The sequence below is a fragment of the Hypanus sabinus genome, chromosome 25 (assembly GCF_030144855.1).
Source record: "Hypanus sabinus isolate sHypSab1 chromosome 25, sHypSab1.hap1, whole genome shotgun sequence".
NCBI classification, from domain to species: Eukaryota; Metazoa; Chordata; class Chondrichthyes; order Myliobatiformes; family Dasyatidae; genus Hypanus; species Hypanus sabinus.
The window spans coordinates 39,795,586-39,818,341 of NC_082730.1; the positions used below are offsets into that span (position 1 = coordinate 39,795,586).

The 22,756-nt window shown below is 41.3% G+C and overlaps 1 long non-coding RNA gene across 1 annotated transcript in view; it reads right to left on the minus strand.

Annotated features, from left to right (window-relative positions):
- LOC132381194 (uncharacterized) overlaps positions 1–22,367 on the minus strand; it is a 40,587-nt gene extending 18,220 nt beyond the window's left edge. The window contains exon 1 of the long non-coding RNA XR_009507976.1: positions 22,254–22,367. This is a non-coding gene — a long non-coding RNA (uncharacterized LOC132381194). The remainder of the gene's footprint in view (positions 1–22,253) is intronic.
- Between the last annotated feature and the right edge of the window lie 389 nt (positions 22,368–22,756).

The window sequence follows — 22,756 nt, forward strand, 5'->3', positions numbered from 1 at the left end:
CTGGCGCCTGCAGGAGCAGCAGACCACTACCCCGAACACTCCACGGTAACTATGAACCCTGTACCCGAGGTGACACCGTGCACACTGAGCCCTACACAGACTCCTCACGAGACTCATATACCGGGCATCTCGCACACGCATGAGGGATCACTGACGCCTAGTGGGCTGACACCTCCAGTTAGGCCGGAACCAGCACAACCTCCGTCTCCGGTGCAATCACCACCGGCACCTGTGCAATCACAGCCGGTGCTACGTAGATCGCAACGACAGATTTGACCGCCTGATAGACTTAATCTGTAAATATACTTGTAAGAAACTTTGTCCCATGGGGAGTCTCTTTGAAAACAAAGGGGGGGGGGTGAATGTGGTGAACTACATATACCTGTCTGGACATGCCCCCTGCTGACTGCTCCTGTGGCCCCTCCCACAGACCCCGGTATAAAGGCGATTGAAGCCTGAGCCCAGCCCTCAGTCTCCAGGATGTAGTGTGGTGGTCTTTCTTCCAGTCAATAAAGACATACCGGGTAGGTAAACTGATCACTGTAAATTGTCCCCTGAGTAGATTATGGTCAATTGGGTTTGTCTGGGACTACTGGGGCAACGTGGCTCAAAGGGCCAGAAAGGCCTTCTCTGTGCTTTCTCAATAAATAAATACCCTTTCTTCCTATGGACATTGCTTGACCTTCTGAGTTCCTCCAGCTAATTGTTTGCTAATCCTATTTTAATCCTCATAATATTACAATTGAAATTGAACTCATTGGGTCCATGAATACCATGTGAGGTGCAATCTCACACAAAATCTGCGAGAAAATTCCCTGGCATAAGTGTTATGGAAACCCATCAGGCTCCTGTTCTCACGGTGAACTCCTTACCCAAAAATCACCGGCAAATTTTGCCTTTAGGTTTAGGATTTGTGCTGAATTTCCAAACTTGGGGGAATTAATGTGGACAAACGTCAGTAGTTTACAGTAGAGCTGCCACGTAGCCTGGTAAATAACAGGCCTGGATCTAGTCATTACCACCTCACTATTTGTTTGGGTTACTGCATTCGAACTTGAGTGGAACATTTTCTACGTTGCTGCCGTGACAACTTGTGTTAATAATTGCCGTTTATTTTCCCCTCAAGTTGTTTTCTTTCCCCCCTTGACAAAAGACTAAGGAGCTTTGAACACCTGGTACAGCATTTGTTACTTTATCTAGCTGAATTGTTCTCCAAAAGATCCCTCAGCAGTCATAATGGGAGGAAGATTGTTGGCTGTGTCTGCATTCGAGAGGGAGTGAAATTAGATACTTCTGCTAACGCAATGTATGATGTTACTGGTCAGGTCGTTCTGTCTCACAGATGCTTTTGATTCAAATTATTTGGCAGAGTACACAGAGCATAAACTTCTCTCTTACACTTACATGTAGGATATCATTATATGTTCGAAAGCATCAGTGGTCAAAATTTTAATGCCAGGCAGAATTTCAAGCCTTGTCTTGCCTCTAATTTTCCAATTCCACATCCTCAATTCATAAACTGTTCTGGTCACCTAAATTTTTCACAGCACTATTCATGGTGAAAGACATGTTAGTGACTGTTACTATTCCATTGACATAAGTATTTTAATAAAAGGCAGAACAGAATGCAAACATGGGTATATAGCTAAACATTTAAGCAGAAGTGTTAGTTTTGTAGTTGTAGGTATTTCACATACCTTGTGTTTATGCAGATGAATATGCTTAATTATTTGCCCTTTTAGGTTCACAAGTTTTATTTCCCTCCCTTCCTCTCTTCCTGCTCCAGTTCCTGCCAGATTGCCTCTCTATAAACGCTCAAGTGGCCATTCTTCACAGATGAATGGCAACCAGCCAGCTGAGTAAAAGCAACCTCCCACTCTTTGTGCTGACCACTGGACTGTGATTGGCTCTGGGTTTCTGGTTGCTTTAATCCTTATTCTACAGAGGGACTGGACTCTGAGATATATCCTCAGATGCACTAGGGCACGTCATCTGCGATATAACCTGGGGTCATCGGGTGTTTCAGTCCTTTCAACACCAGACACTCTTGCCCAGGCGACCCAGCCTGGCTTGTGTCCCAGCAGCACTGGTCCACAGGTCACACCCCTTGATCCACAGCCATCTGAAGGCTCGTTTGACAGCCTCTGTGGCAGTTCTGATGGCTATTTTCTTTGTAGCCCCTGTTCTGCACAGTGAACAGCCAGCAAAACCTCTACACGCCACCTCCATCCTGTCTCTGGCACTGCTACCAGCTCCTAGTATCGGGCTCTCTTATGCTTAAATGTCTCCTCAATCCAGTCTTCACAAGCAGCTATCAGTTCTACCATAACCACCTGCTTTGAGGTTTCTGACAGAATGACCATGTCAGGCCTCAGGGATTCAGAGTGATAAATCACTCTGAGTGTCAATCATTTCTGGGGTCATAGCCGACGTTAATTTTCCATTAAACCACCCATAAGACAATCTCTGTATAACAACAATGAAATGCATTTGACGAAACACCAACAACAGTCACCAACAAAATTAAAACTAATGGAATTAAATGGGCAGTAAATTGGTTGAGGGACAGAAAGCAGGAAACACAAGTAGCCTGAGTAGAACGATTCAACATTAAAGGGTCAGTGATTTACCCACTGACATGCTTTGGTAAGAGGCACCCTGATGGAAATACTGGGGCAGTGTTTCAAGAATTGCTTGGTCAGACATCAGGTTACCCACATATGTGATTTACCAGCACCTGTTAAGTCTAGTATTTGCCAGATAACCAGCTTTTACCATGTGCAGCCTTCCAAGTATAGGAAATGTAACTTTGATTTATCGCTTCATTTTAAATAAATGCAAGAATGTGATTCTTAATGGGAAGTTGCTTTATGAAGACCCTTTCACCGAGGTTTCCAAAAATTAAAAAAGATGATTTGAAAGACCTGCATATAGTTCAATCTGATTCCACCAACGTTCTCTCCAAATAAGACCATTTGAGATATCTGTTGGTTTAGTCGGGAGAGACATGATGATACTCTTAATTTTTTTTCGGCATCAGTGACAAATGTAACCACAAATGAAAACAGTCAACATCTTTTTCAGTTTTTCTTGCCAATTTTCATGGAATTTCTACAGAACTAATGCTAATAATAATACATGCATCTCTGGCCAACCCCAAAAAAACACCATTTTTTTTTGCTTTGATGTGGTTGCATGAGAGAAAAGAGAAACAAACAACAGACATCTCCTACAAGGCTAATAGCTTTCAAACAGTTGCCTCATAAACTGTTCCAAAGAACAATTTATTATACTAACGTTAATCCAATTTAGAATACAACAACCTAAAAGACATTGTAGATGTAGAGCTGAGTTGCAGAAATCACAAGTAATGAGATTTGATATTTCAGGTGTAAGGTTTCTGAAACCCATTGGGTCCCAATTTTCAGATTTTGCACACAATAGGTCAATACTACAACTATTATTAAGTGAAATAAATGATTCTGTATGTTTTTAAAGATGTAGCAACATTTTAACCACAGCTGTCAAGGATAATTTGAAAACAAGAAATCATTTAAACTGCAGCTAGAATGCCTTGTTCCCCATTTAATAATCACTGCAACCCCATACAGCACACTAACACTTAACATTATATTTTATCCAGAAAAAACTAGCCTTCATTTTGAAAATCTGGAATAATAAAACAAAGTAATAAATTCTGAACTGGTTGGGCCCCAGGCATTCGTTACTTCATAAATCTCTATTATAAACATAAGTAAGAAAATGCTGCCAAACACAAGAGCTAAATTATGGGGGGGGAAAAAATTCCATTTGCATTTCCATACACCAGCTAACAACTGGAAGCTCTCAGTCTTCAGGAGACTTGAGGAAATAATTTGATATGCTGCCTTCAACAGAGTAAAATATCCCAAACCTCCAGACACTGGAACAATTTCTGGCACCGAGCATTAATCTGACCAGAGGCAGAGGTCATATCACTGCAGCAAAGCTCGTGTAAACAGGCAAGTAACAACAGGATGTTATAACTCAAATATTTGTGAAAGAAAAACATTCATTTTTCCATCAGTCTGGTCAGCGGAGCTGGATTATGCTGACCACCGAGAAAAGTTGCTCAAATTCACCCTACTTTTTTCCTGGTACTTGACCAAAATAATGGTGGTACTTTACAAATGTGCAAACTGCTGGCTGTGCATACTTACACCACTTTTAAAAGAGCACAGACCAAAACATAGTTGATGAATTGTTTTATACCATGTACATAAGAACATAAGAACATAAGAGATAGGAGCAGGAGTAGGCCAATCGGCCCCTCAAGCCTGCTCCGCCATTCAACAAGATTATGGCTGATCCAGTCTGAACTCTAGTTTTCACCCAATCCCACAAGGCAACAGTGCCAACCAACAGGGCACCATGCCGCCCATTTTATTTTATTATTCATCCCGCCCAAACCCATGTGATCACCCGGGAAAAAAAACGATTTGCCAATTGAGGAGAAAAAATCTGGAAAATTCCCCTCCGACCCATCCAAGCTATCGAAAACTGGTCCAGGAGATCACATGGCTGATCTAAACCTAGCCTCATGTCCACTTACCTGCTCGCTCACCGTATCCCCTAATGCTGTTTTTATCCAGGAAAATGTCTATCTCCGTTTTGAATTTATTGAGTGTAGTAGCTTCCACAGCTCTCTGGGGCAGTAAATTCCACAGCCCCACTACCCTCTGAGTGAAGAAATTTCTCCTCATCTCTGTCCTGGAATGGCATCCCCTTATTTTAAGATTATGCCCCCTAGTCCTAGTTTCGCCCATCATTGGGAACATTCTCCCCGCATCCACCCGATCAAGCCCCTTCACAATCTTATATGTTTCAATAAGATCACCTCTCATTCTTCGGAACTCCAATGAGTAGAGTCCCAATCTACTCAACCTCTCATCATACATCAACCCACCCATCCCCGGAATTAACCTAGTGAACCTTCTCTGCACTGCCTCAAGAGCCAGTATGTCCTTTCTAAATATGGACACCAGAACTGCACGCAGTACTCCAGGTGCGGTCTCACCAATACCCGGTACAACTGCAGTAAGACCTCCCTGTTCTTATACTCCATCCCCATAGCAATAAAAGCCAGCATTCCATTGGCCTTCTTGACCACCTGCTGCACTTGCATACTAACTTTTTGTGTTTCTTGTACCAGGATCCCCAGATCCCTTTGCACAGAAGCACTTTCCAGTTTCTCTCCATTTAGATAATAACTTGCTCTATTATTTTTCCTGCCAAAGTGCAAGACCTCACACTTGCCAGTATTATATTTCATCTGCCCAATCACTCAGCCTATCTATGTCCCCCTGCAGGGTTTTAATGTCCTCCGCACTCATTACAGTCCCTCCCATCTTTGTGTCATCAGCAAACTTCGATACATTGCACTTAGTCCCTTTCTCCAAATCATTAATATAGATTGTAAAGAGTTGGGGTCCCAACACCGACCCCTGCGGAACACCACTAGTCACCAACTGAGAGTCTGAGAATAAACCATTTATCCCAACTCTCTGTTTTCTGTTAGAAAGCCAATCCCCCACCCATGCCAGAATATTATCCCCAATCCCATGATTTTTTACTTTAAGTAATAATCTTTGGTGTGGCACCTTGTCAAATGCCTTTTGGTAGTCCAAATACACCATATCCACTGGTTCCCCTTTATCTATCCTATATGTTATGTCCTCAAAGAACTCCAACAAATTTGTCAAACATGACTTCCCTTTTGTAAAGCCATGCTGACTTTGTCCTATTAAGCTATGTTTATCCAAATGCCCTGTTACTGCTTCCTTAATTATCAAATCCAACATTTTGCCAACCACAGATGTTAGGCTAACTGGCCTATAATTCCCAGCCTTCTGTCTATTGCCCTTTTTAAATAAAGGAGCTACATTAGCATTTTTCCAATCTGCCGGGACCATTGCCGAGTCCAGCGAGTTTTGAAAAATTATCACTAATGCATCCACTATCCCGACCACCACTTCCCTTAAGACCCTAGTATGCAAGCCATCCAGTCCAGGGGATTTATCCACCTTCAGTCCCATTAATTTATCAAATACCATTTCTTTGGTGATTTGAATCGTAGTTAGCTTCTCTCCCCCTAGAGCCCCCTGTTTATCCAGTGTTGGAATATTTTGAGTGTCCTCTACTGTAAAAACTGATACAAAATATTTGTTCAGCATTTCTGCCATCTCCATGTCCCCTACCATTAATTTCCCGGTCTCATCTTCTAGGGGACCAACACTTACTTTAACCAGCCTTTTTCTTTTTATGTAACTATAAAAACTCTTACTGTTTTTTGCCAATTTACTTTCATAATCTATCTTCCCCTTCTTAATCAATCTTTTTGTTATTTGCTGCTGATCTTTAATAGCTTCTCGATCTTCAATCTTCCCACTAGATTTAGCTAGCTTATATAACTTTCTTTTCAATCGTATACTTTGCTTTATTTCTTTACTTAGCCACGGTTAACTATTTTTCCTTTTACACCCTTTTTTCTTCAGTGGAATATATTTTTCTTGGTAGTTGTAAAATAACTCCTTAAATATACACCACTGATCAAGTACCGATCTACCCTTTAATCTATTTTCCCAATCCATCTTAAGCAATTCTGGAATTGCTGATGTGAATCAGGAATACTAATGTGAGTAACATCCCATAAGCAGGCCTGCATATCGTGCAAACAGAATGAATTATAAAATACAAGGAAAGAAAATGAAAGGTTTTGGAAAATATGTGTTGGGATCAAGCATCAAGAAGTCAAATGGTGCATGTAAAGGCACATAAACAGGACGCTGACAAAAGAGTCACAGAATGATTTATTCAAAGGCTGAAGCATGCAAGCCTAAGCCTTTCCCTTGCAGATCACACAAAAAGAGGCAGTTAAGTTGATGTCTGGGTTCAAGAAGCGAAGGTCTTCAATGTTGCTACATAGTAAGTTAGTCGTGTGTGAGAGAATAAGCTGTAGGGTTGCAGGGAAATAAGGATAAAAGGAATAGGACTTTCCTCTGAAAGCAAGAGTGAGGTGAATGGGATAAGTGTTCTCCTTCACTGGTATGTACATGTACACATAAACTGAACATAGGACAGTACAGTACAGCAAAGGCGCTTCAGCCCACAACGTTGTGCCGGCCTTTTAACCAAGATCCATCTAATCCTTCCCTCCTACGTAACCCTCCAAGACTTCCTGTCAGATCACAGGCAAGTGGTAAGAGTGGGCTCCCTCACCTCTGCTCCTCTGCCCCTCAGCAGAGGTGCCCCTCAGGGCTGAGTCCTAAGCCCCTCTCCTTTACTCTCTGTATACCCATGACTGTGTCGCCACCTGCAGCTCCATCTGCTAATTAAATTTTCTGACGATACTACATTGTTCGGACTAATCTCAAATAATAACGAGACAGCCTACAGAGAAGAAGTTATCACCCTGACACAGTGGTGTCAAGAAAACAACTGCTCCCTCATTGTCGTAAGAACAAAGGGGCTGGTTATGGACTATGGGAGGAATGGAGACAGGCTAACCCCTATTGAAATCAATGGATCTGGGGTTGAGAGGGTGAACAGTTTCAAGCTCCTTGGCACACACATCACTGAGGACCTCATGTTGTCCGTACCTATCGGCTGTGTGGTGAAAAAAGCACAACAGCGCCTCTCTCACCTCAGATGGTCAAATAAATTTGGTATGAGTCCCCAAATCCTAAAAACTTTCTACAGGGATACAATTGAGAGCATCTTCACTGGCTGCATCACTGCCTGGTATGGGAACTGTACTTCCCTCAATCACAGGACTCTGCAGAGAGAGTGGTGTGGGCAGCCCAGCGCATCTGTAGATGTGAGCTTCCCACTATTCAGGACACTTACAGTGACAGGCGCATAAAAAGGGCCTGAAGGATCATTGAGGACCGGAGTCAACCCAACCCCAAACTTTTCCAGCTGCTACCATCTGGGAAACAGCACCACAGCATAAAAGCCTGGATCAACAGGCTCTGGTACAGCTTCGTCCACCAAGCCATCAGACTGATTAATTCACGCTGATACAATTGTATTTCTATGCTATACTGACTGTCCTGTTATGCATACTGTTTATCACAAATTACTCTAAATTACACAGTGCACATTTAGGCCCAGACATAACGTAAAAAATTTTACTCTTCACATATCTGAAGGATATAAGTAATAAAGTCAATTCAATTCAGGTTTTTTTCATCCATTTGCCTTTCTAAGTGTTTCTTAAATATCCTGAATGTAGCTGCCTCTAACATGTACTCCATCCACTACAACTCTCTGTAAAACACCTATCTTTCCCATCTCTTTAAAATTATGCTCTCTCATATTAGCTTTCTGTCCTGGGAAAGATGTCAGCTGTCCACTATATCAGTGCCTCTTATCATCTTATACACTTCTATCAAGTTGCCTATCATTTTCAAATGGAGAAGCCATAGCTTACTCAATCTTTCCACATAAAACATAATCTCTAATCCAGGCAGCATCCTGTTAAATCTCTTCTGTGATCTCTTTAAAACTTCCACATTCTTCCTATAATGAGGTGACCAGAGGTGACAATACTCCAAATGTGGTCAGACTAGAGTTTTATAGAACTACAACATTACCTTGCAGCTCTCAAACTCAATCCCCGATTAATGAAGGACAGCACACCATATACCTGTTTAGCCACTCTATCAACTTACATAGCAACTTTGAGGTTTCTATGTGCATGGATCCCACTGATCCTCCACAATGCTAAGAATCCTGCCATTAATCTTGTACCCTGCCTTCAGGTTCAACCTTTCAAAGTGTACCACTTCATATTTGTCTAGGTTGTACTCCATCTGCCACTTCTCAACCCACCTCTGCATCCTGTCTGTGTCCTGTTGTAACCTGTGGCAACCTTCTACACTATCCACAACACCACCTACTTTCATGCCATCTGCAAATTTACTAACCCACCCTTCCACTCTTACTCATCTGAGTCATTTATAAAAATCACAAGAGTAGGAATTCCTGAACAGACCCCTGCAGACACTATTTGTCACCAACCTTCAGACAAAATATGCTGAAACTACTACTACCCTCTGCCTTCTGTGAGCTGGACAATTCCTGATCTATGCTGCCAAGTTTCCATGGATCCCATGCCTACTATTGGAACCTTATTGAATGCTTTACTAAAATCCATATACACAGCATCCAGTGCTTTACCTTCATCAATCTGTTTTTTTATTCCTGAAGAGGGGAATAGACATTGGTGGGGGGCAGGGTCCTAAAGGAGAAATCGATATTCATGCCATCAGGTTGGAGGCTACCCAGGCAGAATATAATGCGTTGCTCCTCCACCCCGAGGGCGGTCTCATTGAGGCACAAGAGGCAGCCATGGACTGACAAACAGAACGGGAATGGGAATTGAAATTAAAATGTTTGGGCACTCAGAACTTCTGTTTTTGGTGAATGGAGCAAAGGCTCCTTCGGGATTCCCTTGTCTGTTCAATCCTCCCTACTAGTCTCCCTCCTGGCACTTACCCATACAAGGGGCCAAAGTGCCACACCTGCCCATTCACCTCCTCCCTCACCTCCATTCAGGGCTCCAAACAGTCCTTCCAGGTGAGGCAACACTTTACCTGTAAATCTCCTATAGTTGTCTATTGTGTCCAGTGTTCCTGATGTGACCTCCTCTACATTGGCGAGATATGCCGTAAACTGGGAGAACGCATCATTAAGCGTGTCTGCTTCATCCATCAACAGTGGAACTTCCCAGTGGCCAAAGATTTTAATTTCCATTCTGATATGTCAATCCATGGCTGCCTCTTGTGCCATGATGAGCCCACCCTCAGGATAGAAGAGTAACATCTTATATTCTGTCTGGGTGGCCTCCAATCTGATAGCATGAATATTGATTTCTCTTTCTGGAAAGTCGCACCCCTCCTCTTCTCCACTTCAGCTTCTTGCCTCTTCTCACCTGCCTAACACCCCAGGATTCTAAAAGAGGTGGCTGAAGCAATTGTCGAGACATTAGTAAAGATCTTCCAAAAATCAATAGATTCTGCCATGGTTCTGGAGGACTATAAATTTGCAAATGTCACTCCAAGTAGGGAAGGAGGCAGAAGAATAGAAATTACTGGCCAGTTAGCCTGAACTCGGTGTTTGGGAAGATGGTGGCGTCGATCGCAAATGACGTGATTTTGGGGTACTTAGAGGCACGTGACAAAATAGGCCAAAGTCAGCATGGTTACATTAAGGGAAGATCTTGTCTGACAAATCTGTTGGGATTCTTTGAAGAAATAACAAGCAGGATAGACAAAGGAGATTCAGGAACATTGTGTATGTGGATTTTTAGAAGGCTTTTGACAAGATGCCACTCATAAGGTTGCTAAACAAGAGCTAAGGGTATTACAAGAAAGTTATTAGCATGGATGAAGGATTGGCTGATTGGCAGGAGACAAAGAGTGGGAATAAAGGGATCCTTTTTGGATTGACTGCCAGGGACTAGTGGTGTTCCACAGGGGCCTATGTTGCAACCACTTCTTTTTACAGAGTAAGTCAATGATTTTGATGATAAAATCGATGGCTCTGTGGCCAGGTTTGTGGACGATATGAAGACAGTTGGAAGATCAGATGGTGCTGAGGAAGCTAAGAAGCTGCAGAAGAACTTAGATAGATTAGGAGAAAGGGCAAAGAGGTGGCAGATGGAGTAAAGTGTCGGGAAGTGTATGGTCGTAGACTTTGGCGAAAGGAATAAAAGCATAGATTATTTTCTAAATGGGGAGAAAATTCAAAAAATCCAAGGTGCAAAGTGCTTTGAGAGTCCTCATGCAGGATTCCCCAAGGGCTGATTTGCAGATTGAATCAGTGGTGAAGAAGACAAATAGATTGTTAGCATTCATTTCAAGAGGACTAGAACATAAAAGCAAGGATGTAATGCTGAGGCTGTATAAGGCAGTGGTGAGGCCTCAATTGGAGTATTGTATGCAGTTTTGGGCCCCTTTTTTAGGAGAGGATGTCCTGACGATTGAGAGGATTCAGAGGAGGTTCACAAGAATGATTCTGGGAATGAAAGTGTTATAGGAACAGTGATTAAATGCTCTAGGTCTATACTCACTGGAATTCAGAAGAATGAGGAGGGATCTCACTGAAACCTATCGAATGTTGATAGAGTAGATGTAAAGATGTTTCCTTTGATGGTGGAGTTTAGGACCAGAGGGCATAGGCTCAAAATTGAGGGACGTTGATATAAAACAGAGGAGAAGGGAAATTTCTTTTACCAGAAGGTGGTGAATCTGTGGAATTCGTTGCCACAGACGGCTGTGCAGGCCAGATCACTAGGTGCATTTCAGGCAGAGTTTGATAGCTCTTGATTAGTCAGGGTATGAAAGGTCATGGCGAGAAGGCAGGAGAATGGGTCTGAGAAGGAAATGGATCAGCCATGATGAAATGGTGGAGCGAGTTCAGTGAATGTGTTTTGCAAAAAATCACTGTGGGTGCGGGGGTATGCAGTATAGTGATCCAGAAGCTTCTCAAGTTGTGAGGGGCAATGTCCTCATCCAAAGAGACCACAGGTTAGGTGAACTGGAGAAACTCCATGAAGTCTAGAACTTGCAGCTACTGGACACAGTTCTCACAGAGTTATCATGCATGACAAAAAATTTAAAGATAGTGGCCCAAACAGAAAGTGTCGCTTTGGAAGGGGAGACAGTTGGGTATCTCCATGGGAGCAGGTGAAAATGCACTAGAACTTTTAGAGAGTCCACGTCAATAGAGAAAAGTGCAAGAACAAGATTAAAAAGATAAAGCAGGTAAATGTGAGGACTTCCTGTGGGGAAACAAGCTCAAAAATTGGCACATTACATTCAATCACTGCTGATTAAAGAGTAGGAAAAGGATTGAGTGATAAAGAGCTGAGTGTTGGATTACACAATGGTGTACAGAAAGGTGATATTCCCAGAAGTCGTTTCATGGTGAAAGTTGTGAGTAGAGAGTGAAGTACTTAATTTTCAGGACATTACAAGAATACTGAGAATATTTTCAATACCCAGAGGCTCTTTGGATGTAGGTCAGTAAGAGTTATGGACCAGTTTACTTCACCGTTGGGTAGCAGGTACAGCAGAGGCACAGTGGTTAAGTTACTAGACTAGTAATGTAGACGTCTGGATGAATAATCCAGAGATTTAACGCCCAAACCTACCATAACAGCTGTAGAATTTAATTACAGTTCATTTTCCAGACTTCAAAAATAAATAACAACTAGTTTGCATAATGAGGAGCTCAAAAGTTACCAAGTTGCTGTAAAACTATATTTAGTTCCCCAGCACTTTTCAAAACAGAAAACGTGCCACTCTTACCCAATATGGACTACGTATGATCCCCTGTGGTTAATTCCTAAGGGCCTCTGAAATGGCCAGACAGGCCACTGAGTTGCTCCCAGCAGAGAAACCTTATAAAGACTCCTTACAGACATCTGGAGACTGCTGCTTAACTTAGAAGAGCTATTCTTGGAATGGTACCGTAACAGCAATGTTCCAGATTCTTTCATTATAATCCTTGATATGTCTGCCCTATGTGCAAGGCAGACACACCTGAAATGTTGGCACAGTGGGTGGGACCAGCTTTTTGAATTTTCAACATTGCCACCAGACCACATGAAGTCTCCTGATATCAAGTCAAATATGGGCAAGAAAATCTCATTCTAATTGTCATCCACAATGTTCCTTCACTGATGATTCAGTGGTTGCCCATGTTAGACAGAAAAAGGTATGTGTTCTGGGTGGGGAATTTCATTGTCTATCACTATGTGTGGCTTGATGATGTAGGTACTGACTGGGTTGGATAATTTGTGTAAAACAGGGCTGATAGGCAGAGTCTGAAATCAACTGAAATGTTAGCTTCACCAATCTAGTTGGTGCATCTGGAAGAGACCACTGCACATTCCTCGTGGAGATAAAATCTCATCTAAACTGCCGGGACGGCAACTTAATGCATTTTGTGGCACGACAATCATGATGAATGGAATAGACTCAGAACAGCAATGTACACCACAACAATCTGCTCCTCGTAACCATCAAGCCAAGCTTGCAGCAGCATTAGCTGTACCTATGATATGAAGTGCCAGCCAAGTGAACATGCATCACAGGATTCTCATTAGTGCTGAACAAATAGTGAAAAGTGATCTCAAAACCAAAGTGCCATCATCCCTTTACATCTAGCTATGAATGGTGTTTTCTAATTAAGCAGCTAGTAGAAGGAGTCTTCAAGATTATCCCCATCACCCAACATAGAGAATAGGATGAAACTGTCTTAACTATGATCAGCCAGAAGTCCAGTGTGAGGAACACTGTTCTGTTCGGCTGTGTTCATCTATGTTTGAATGATAATTAAACTTGAATGATCCATCTCAGCTTATAGATGAGATCCCCTGTATCTCAGAAGCCAACCTCCATTCAGTTCAATTCATTCAAGGAACAACTAACAGCAATGGAAACAGCAGAGGCCATGGGACCAGACAGCTACCCAGCCAAACTATTGCAGTTCAACTACAATACTGGCATTGAGTCAACAAATGTGGAAAATTGCTCCAGTGTGTTCTGTTCACAAAAGAAAAACAGGACAAATGTAGCCTGGCTAATTAGAACCAATCAATTTCTCTCAGCAAAGTGATCAGACGTGTTTTCGACTGAGCTAAGAGTAGCACCTTTTCATCAATGTCCTGATTGGTCTTCATTTGGACCATTCTGCTTCCAGCTTCTCAGAGCCTTGGTCCAACTATAGACCAAAGGCAACATGCGAGTGTCTGGGCTAGACACCAAAGAAGTATTGAAATGGGTATGACATTAAGGAGCCAGAGGAAAACCAAAGTCAATGCCTTTTAAGAGAATAGTACCCCAGTGGTTATAGTCATACCATGCACATAGAAGGATGGTCATGTTGGAAGTCAATCACCACAGGAGTATTTCCTCAGTAGGCACAACTATCTTCATAAATGATCTTCCTTCCACCATTAGGCTAGAGAGGATTCACTGGTGATAGAATATTCAAAATCACTTGTACCTCCTCAGCAAATGAAGGTGTCTATGCTTGCAAGTCCTATACAAAATTCAGGCAAGAGTTGATAAGTGACAAATAATGTTTGTATCCCAGAAGCAATACCATTCTCCAACAAGAGAGCCTACCATATTACCTTAACTTTCACTGGTATTTCCATCAGAGTCCCCACTATTAACATCCTGGAGCACACCATTAATCATGAGCTCAACAAGCCCAGTCACATAAGTATTGCTGCCACACAGTTAAGTCAAAAAGTGGACAGGTTATTGTGCGTGACAGAGTAAACATTCCTAGTTTGTCCAACATGTCCTTATCACTAATACACTCCAATTCAAGTAACATACTGTTGGACCTCTTCTGTATTCTCTCCAAAGCCTCCATGTCCTTGCTGTACACAATGCACCAAATTTGGCCAAAGCAAGTTTTATTCGGTTGCAATATGACTTACTGACTTTTATGCTCAGCTCTGCGATTGATAAAGACAAGCATGCCAAATGCTTTCTTTACCAACCACTCCAGTCATGTTGCCACTTTCAGAGAGCTGGGTGATGGACTTTAGGAAGACCAAGCCTGCACTGCTCCCTGATGGGGAGCATATGGATGTGGTAAGCACCTACCAGTACCTGGACGTGCACCTGGATGACAGACTTGAGTAGAAGTCTGAGGCTGTGTATAAGAAGGCCCAGAGTTGCCTTTACTTCCTGAGGATACTGAGGTCCTTTGGAGTAGGCAGGCCTCTCCTTCACCTGTTCTACCAGTCTGTTGTTGCCAGATCAATCTTCTGTGCAGTGGTATGTTGGGGCAATAGCATCAACATGGGTGACGCCAACAGGGTCAATAAACTGATCAGAAGGGTTGGCTCTGGTGACTGTGGTAGAACTAAGGACCTTATGGGAAATCCTGGCAACTCTGGACCATGTTTCTCACCCTCTGCATGCCACCTTGGCTGTACAGAGGAGCACTTTTAATAATAGACTAAGACAACTGTGCTGCTCCAAAGAGCACTATATGAAATCATTCTTATCCTCGGCCAACGCACTCTAAAATGAGTCAACCTATAGCCAGGGAAGTGATGACCCCCCCCCCCCCCCCGTTAGATTGTCTGAGGTAAATTATTTTTTATTCTTTCTACTTCTCTTCTAATATGTATATATCTGTGCACTGTAATGCTACTGTGACACTGTAATTTCCTTTGGGATCAATAAACTATCTATTTAAGGACTTGCATCTCAATTTCCCTGTACGCATCAATGCTCCAGTTGCTCCAACACTCCAGCATTTGACTCCCAGAATGCATCACCTTATATTTCTTTGGATTAAATAATATCTGCTATTTTGCTGCTCAAATATTAACATTCTGTTCTCTAATCTTACCATCATTAAGTACCTTTTCCTTGGTGAATCTGATATGGAGAACTCATTGATAAATTTACTCTGTCTTCTCGTGCATAAATATACTCCTTTGTCCTTAATTGGACTTACCCTCGTTCCAAGACCTAAGGCTAAATACCTCCTTGAGCAACTTGATCCTCAGTTTCTTCTCTTGTAGATTCCAGTCAGTTTGCAACAACATCTCCTCCATAACCTCCCTCAGCACAGGTGTACCACAAGGCTGTGTGCTTAGCCCCCTGGTCTACTCACTTCATGCATATGATTGTGAGGCTAAGCACAACTCCAATGCCATATTTAAGATTGCTATTGGCACCACTGTAGTTGGCCAAATCAAAGGTGGTGATGAATCAGCATACAGAAGGAAAACTGAAAATCTGGTTGAATGGTGCTACAGCAACAACCTCTCACTCAATGTCAGCAAAGTCTAAGAGCTGATTATTGAAATAGGCTGGGTTAACTGGAGGTCCTTAAGCCAGTCTTCATTAGGGGGTCAGAGATGGGATGGGGAGAGTTGCAACTTTAAATTCCTCAGTGTTATCATTTCAGAGGAGCTGTCCTAGTCCATCATGTAACTGCCTTTACAAAGAAGGCATGGCAGCATCTCTACTTTCTTCAAAGTTTGTGCAGATTTGGTATGCCATCGAAAACTTTGTCAAACTTTGATAGATGTATGGTGGATGCTGTTGTGTGAATGATGTCACCAGAAAAAAATACTGGTATAGAGCAGCTTCTTTATTTAACAAAACAAAGTACAGCAGGCATCACATGGAGACATGTTAGGTCGAAAGGTCTGCCTATGCCCTGCACTACACTTGTTTTATATGCTAAGGAACAAACAAAATTCAGGAGGATTCAAGCACATTCATATTTACAACCTTCCTGTAATATTTACAACCTGTAATGGATACACACTCAGGACTGGGACCTGCCAGCTCGAATCTGCCTCACCTCAGCTCGCCTCTCCTCAGTACTGCCACAGGAAATTGCCTCCAAATCCACTCCTGCGATGGTCAAACATTGGTTCATTTCCCACTCACTCTCGGGCTATGGCCCCACCATCTTGGTTTGGCCCATGCGTGCCACGCTACAAACATCCTGCACCTTCAAGCCTTCACACAACAAAAATGCCAGGTCCTACAGGCAGTTCAAAAACTCAGCTTCAAAAAGGAAGTTACAGGCTATTGATTGTAGTGATCGTGTCCAAGAAAAAGTATGAGTAATACAATCGTTTAACATTTTATTTGTTTCGTTTGCTATACATGTGCTTCAGCAGGGCCATCTAAACCCAGAAGTTTTCCCTGTATTCTGATATCCTCTCACAGTCAAAAGATGTACCAGGTAGGCTGATTGGTCATTGTAAAATGTCCCGAGATTAGTTCAGGGTTAATCAGGTTTGTCAGGCAGTTGTTGAGGCGGCATGGTTTGAAGGAATAAAATAAATATTCAGAGAATTAAAATCACCTGCAACAATAAAGCTGTTGCTTTTACACCTTTCCACGATTTGCCTAGATATCTGTTTCTCCAACTCCTTTTGGTTTTAGGAGGAATCTAGTATAGCCCCATCTTCGTGATTTATTTTGAGCTTTATCCATCTGGTTTGATGGGATGAGTTCTCAATGATGAATAATGCAATCTCCCCCTCTCTGTCGTGTCTAAAACACTGGTATGCCAGAACGTTGAGCTACCTGTCCTGCTCTTCCCTCAAACAATTTTTCTAACAACTCCTTTCAGTTGTTCAATGTTATGAAGGGCAAGTTCATGATAATCGTTGGGGATTTTAACATGACAGTGGATTGGGATAACCAGGTCAGGACTGGACCTCAAGAGAGAATTTGTAGAATGTCTAAGGGATGGCTTTTTAGAGCAGCTTGTTGTTGAGCCCACTAGGGGATCGGCTGTGCTGGATTGGGTGTTGTGCAATGATCCGGAGGTGATAAGACTCCAGAAGTGTCCCCCAAGGGCAAGGAAACCTTAGGGAACAGTGATCACAATATGATCGAGCTCATTTTGAAATTTGAGAAGGAGAAGCTAAATTCTAATGTGTCGGTATTTCAGTGGAATAAAGGGAATTATAATGGCAAGAGAGGGGAACTGGCCAAAGTTGACTGGAAAGGGACACTAGCAGGTAGGACAGCAGAACAGCAATGGCTGGAGTTTCTGCAAAAAATGAGGGAAGTGTAAGACAGATATATTCCAAACAAGAAGAATTTTTTGAATAGAAGAAGGACACTACTATGGCTGACAAGTGAAGTCAGAGCCAAAGTAAAAGCAAAAGAGGGAAGCCAAAGCTAGTGGGAACATAGAGGATTGGGTAGCTTTAAAAAACTTGCAAGAAGGTCATTAGTAAATTATGAAAGGAAGCTGGCAGCTAATATCCAAGAAGATACTAAAAGCTTTTTTCAAGTATATAAAGGGTAAAAGAGAGTTGAGGGTAGATGTAGGAACAATAGAAAATGTCACTGGAGATATTTTAATGAGAGACACAGAGATGGCAGAGGAACTGAATGCGTATTTTGCATCAATCTTCATAGTGGAAGATATCTGCATTATTCCGGACATTCAAGACTGTCAGGGAAATGAAATATGTGCAGTGAAAATTACGACTGAGAAGGAGCTCAGGAAGCTTAATGGTCTGAGGGTGGATAAATCTCCTGGACCTGATGGAATGCACCCTCGGGTTCTGAAGGAAGTAGCTGGAGAGATTGCAAAGGCCTTAACAATGATCTTTCAAGAATTGATAGATTCTGGCATTGTACTGGATGATTGGAAAATTGCATATGTTACTCCGCTATTTAAGAAGGGTAGGAGGCAGCAGAAAGGAAACTATAGACCTGTTAGCCTAAAGTCAGTGGTTGGGAAGTGTTGGAATCAATTGTTAGGGATGAGATTATGGTGTACCTGAAGGTACATGACAAGATAGGCCAAAGCCAGCATAGTTTCCTGAAAAGAAAATCCTGCCTGTCTAACATACTGCAATTTTTTTGAGGAAATTACAAGCAGGGTAGACAAAGGAAATTCAGCGAATGTGGTGTGCTTGGATTTTCAGAAGGCCATTGACACACATGAGGCTGCTTAGCAAGATAAAAGCCTGTGGAATTACAGGGAAGCTACTAGCATGGATGGAGCATTGGCTGATCAGCGGAAAATTAAGAGTGAGAATAAAGGGATCCTATTCTGGCAGGCTGCCGGCTGCCAGTGGAGTTCCACAGGGGTCAGTGTTGGGACCGTTACTTTTTACAATGAATGTCAATGAATTGGACTATGGTATTAATGGATTTGTGGCTAAATTTGCCAATGATACAAAGATAGGTGGAGGAGCGGATAGTGTTGAGGAAACAGAGAGCGTGAAGAGAGACTTAGATAGTTTAGGGGAATGGACAAAGAAGTGGCAAATGAAATACACTGTTGGAAAGTGTATGGTCATGCACTTTTGTGGAAGAAATAAATGGGCAGACTATTATTTAAATGGGGAGAGAATTCAAAATGCAGAGATACAAAGGAACTTGGGAGTCCTTGTGCAAGCTACCCTAAAGGTTAACCTCCAGGTTGAGTCAGTTGTGAAGAAGGCGAATGTGATGCTGGCATTCATTTCTAGAGGTATAGAGAGCAGGGATGTGATGTTAAAGTTCTATAAGGCACTCTTGCAACCGCACTTGGAGTATTGTGTGCAGTTTTGGGCTCCTTATTTTAGGAAGGTAATACTGACATTGGAGAGGGTTCAGAGAAGATTCAGAAGAATGAAAGGGTTACGATATGAGGAACGTCTGGCAGCTCTGGGGCTGTATTCCCTGAAGATCAGGAGAATGAGGGAGGATCTCATAGAAACATTCCAAATGTTAGGAGGCCTGAACAGATTAGATATGGCAGAGTTATTTCCCATAGTAGGGGAGTCTAGGACAAGAGGGCACAACTTCAGGATTGAAGGACGTCCATTTAGAACAGAGATGCAGAGAAATTACTTTAGTCAGAAGGTGGTAAATCTGTGGAATTTGTTGCCACGAGTGGCTGTGGAGGCCAAGTCATTGGGTGCATTTAAGGTACAGATAGATAGGTTCTTAATTAGCCTGGGCATCAAAGAGTATGGAGTGAAAGCAGGGGAGTAGGGATGACTGGAAGAATTGGATGAGTGAATGGTACAGCAGATTCGATGGGCCTAATGGCCTACTTCTGCTCCTATATCTTATGGTCTTATGGTTATTATATAGGCTCCAAGCTCATTTGCCTTTAATTCCTTGATTGATTTTTGTAATATTATAACATGCAAGAATCGCAAAGTTAAAAGAAGAGATTGCCATCATTCAAAGTCACAACAATAACATTAAATGTAAATTAAACAAATTCACATAGCTTCTTCATCTATAAAACATCTCTCACACACAATATAACTTTTTTATTATGTCTCAGTCAGCTATTGTGTAGGTGTAAAGGAAAGTGATTCATAATAGAATACCGGCTTGTCTTTACATGCCTACTTGACAAACATGATACAGACTGGTCCTTGGCTAATTAACATGTTGTAAAACCAAGATAAGATAAAGGAAAATTTCCTGTATAATATTCCAGATAAGTGTCAACTATTGATATGAAGGATTGTTATGGAGGGAAATTATGTTTAATGCTAGGTTTTGTATTATTAATCTTCTTTAAATGAATTACACAGAATGAAGTCACCTGTGAGTTAAAAGAGTTTGAAACGTTTCTGAAAAGCTATTAAATTGAGTTTCCATTTCTTAATTTATGTAGCCATTTAAAAACATAAGTAGTTTTACCACCGGTCATTGAGAGCAAGCTCCAAACAATATCATTATAGAGTCAGTGTCGTAGAGCATGGAAACAGGTCTCTCAGGCCAGGCAGTTCATTCCAAGCTTCAAGCACATTTTATTCGCCAACGTTCCCATTAACTCCTGCTCCAGACCCAGACCTTAGCACCTAGGAGTGATTTACAGTGGCTAATTAACCTACCAACCTGCACGTCTTTGCTATATGGGAGGAAAGTGTAACATGTGGAGGAATTGTGTTTTGAACATTATAATTTAGAAAATACATACATTCCTCTAATGCCTGAATTTTCAATTTTACTTGAGAATAGTCTTTTAATGGAAGCAACAGATCATTATTCCCAAGATCATACAGAACACTTCAGTAACTTGAGGAAATTGTTATTAGGTCCAGATCTATTATTCAGTGCGGAACACTGCACAGCAAGCAATAGGAGGCCTATAACTAATTACCAAATAATACCACGAACAAAGCCATCCAAAGCCCTGGGGTAGTGCTATTTAATGAAAAGCTTCTGAGAAAAACATCACTGAGAATGCAGGAGAAAACCTTCTAATGTTTTGTAAACTAATAACTTCCTGACATTCTACTGCATATTATGCTCCAAATGTTCCACAGAAAACTTGCGATATATGATTAGCACTTGCCAAGATAAACCTGAATTGAATACAGTACTCAAAATCGGTAAGTTTTTTTTGGAAAACGCATTCACAAGAGGCCTTGAAAAGCTCCAAAAAATTCAGAGAGCGGTTTGCCAATTTCAAAAGTATTGTCATAAAAGTTCCAAATCAAGAAACTTTCTGAATGCAAGAGAAGTTTTTAAAAAATGTTGTAAGTTATGAATAATGCAAGTTGTGCATGCTAAAGAATATTTGCTCTAAGGATGATGGATGGTAAGAAAGACTACTTTTTCATTGCATTAATTAATTCTGTTTGGAAGTGCCATTAATTGCAGACAGATTTAAACATGAAGATCCCTATATTCTAATGCTATGGGACATATGAGGAGAATGTCAGCACGTTCAATAATAAAGGAGATACTGTTTAGCTTAATTTTAACCTAAGTTTCCTAAGTGAGTATTTTCTGATCTACTGATGAGTTGCATCACTGACAGTACTCATTTCCCAAGTAAGTAATGTCAGTGATGCAAGAAATTTGCACAATTATGGAAGGAATTACTTCATTGGGCAAAATAAGCTAATTGTTATGTCGTTGATGAAATACATTTGGAAAGGATTAAATGATTAAACAGAGGAAGAAGCCTAGCTCAGATTTCAATTGATACAAAAAGTATTTCTTCAAATAATGCTTTATGGCTTTATCATTCGCTCACTGTGTATAAGGTTAACAGGATCAATTCAAATTTAAGCTAAGAAGTTTGGTTTTTACAAGCTGACCATTACAGGTAGTGGAAATCAACTGGAACATTTAAACCTCTGATCTTTGGACTTTCAGGAATAATTGATAAAAAGAATTTCATTACATTTTACTACCTTCCACCTAAACATTTACAGAATGTTTGTCTTTTGCTGTAATAAATTATCCTATTTCTCGTATTGGGTATAAGGTTGCCATACTTCTGCAAAGTGTATTGAGAATTACCCAAGGGCCTTTACACCAATTTTTCGCTATGTTGCTGCATAATTCATGGTCTTTGAGCATCCATGGCAAGGCCATCAATAACTGTCTTATGAACTGAGTGGTTTAATGGCTACTTCAAGTGGTAGTTGAGTGAAACTATAAGCCAGACCAAATAAGGCAGGCAATTTTAAACTTGAAGGACATTGGAGAATCAGTTGAGTTCTTACTTAACAGTCTGATATTTCATGATCATCATAAATGATATAAGCTTTCTATTCTATTACATTTTCAATTATTTGAATTTATTTTTCCCAGATTAAGGAGTTGTGACACATTCAACTCATATCACTGATTAAACTACCTCCCAGGGTATTAACTAATTCATTTAATAACTAATACCACACGACAAATGCAAATGTCAAAGGACAAAAACAACACTCCACCTACCATGTTAAATATCAACTTGTTCCACCACAGGTATGCTATGGTTCCTTTATACATGAATCACTGTAGAAACTTACTGAGGTTTCTTACACAGCACCTCCCAAACTTGCATTCTCCATCACCAGTTCACAATGTATACCTGATGTAATGTATCAAGCCTGCTTTGTTGTCTCTGGTTCAAAGAATCTATGCAATAGTACTCTGTTGAATACCCTACTCCTCCTAAAAACTAATTATAAAGGGCCATGATTAATGTACTGAAACAGATCACTTCCTTCTGTTTTCAGAGTTTAACAAGATGATGGAAATGGCACATGTTCAAAAAAAAGACTTGTTTTATGCATGCTGCTGTTACTAATCCAGCTGATAATGGTTCATGATAGTAGCCATTTCAACTTGAAGCAGTCTTGATGTGTGCTTATAAAAAGTGTGATGTACTCATTTAAAGAATTGAAAAGAACAAAAATACATTATTTGTATTGGAGGAAAGGAACTAACTGTACTAC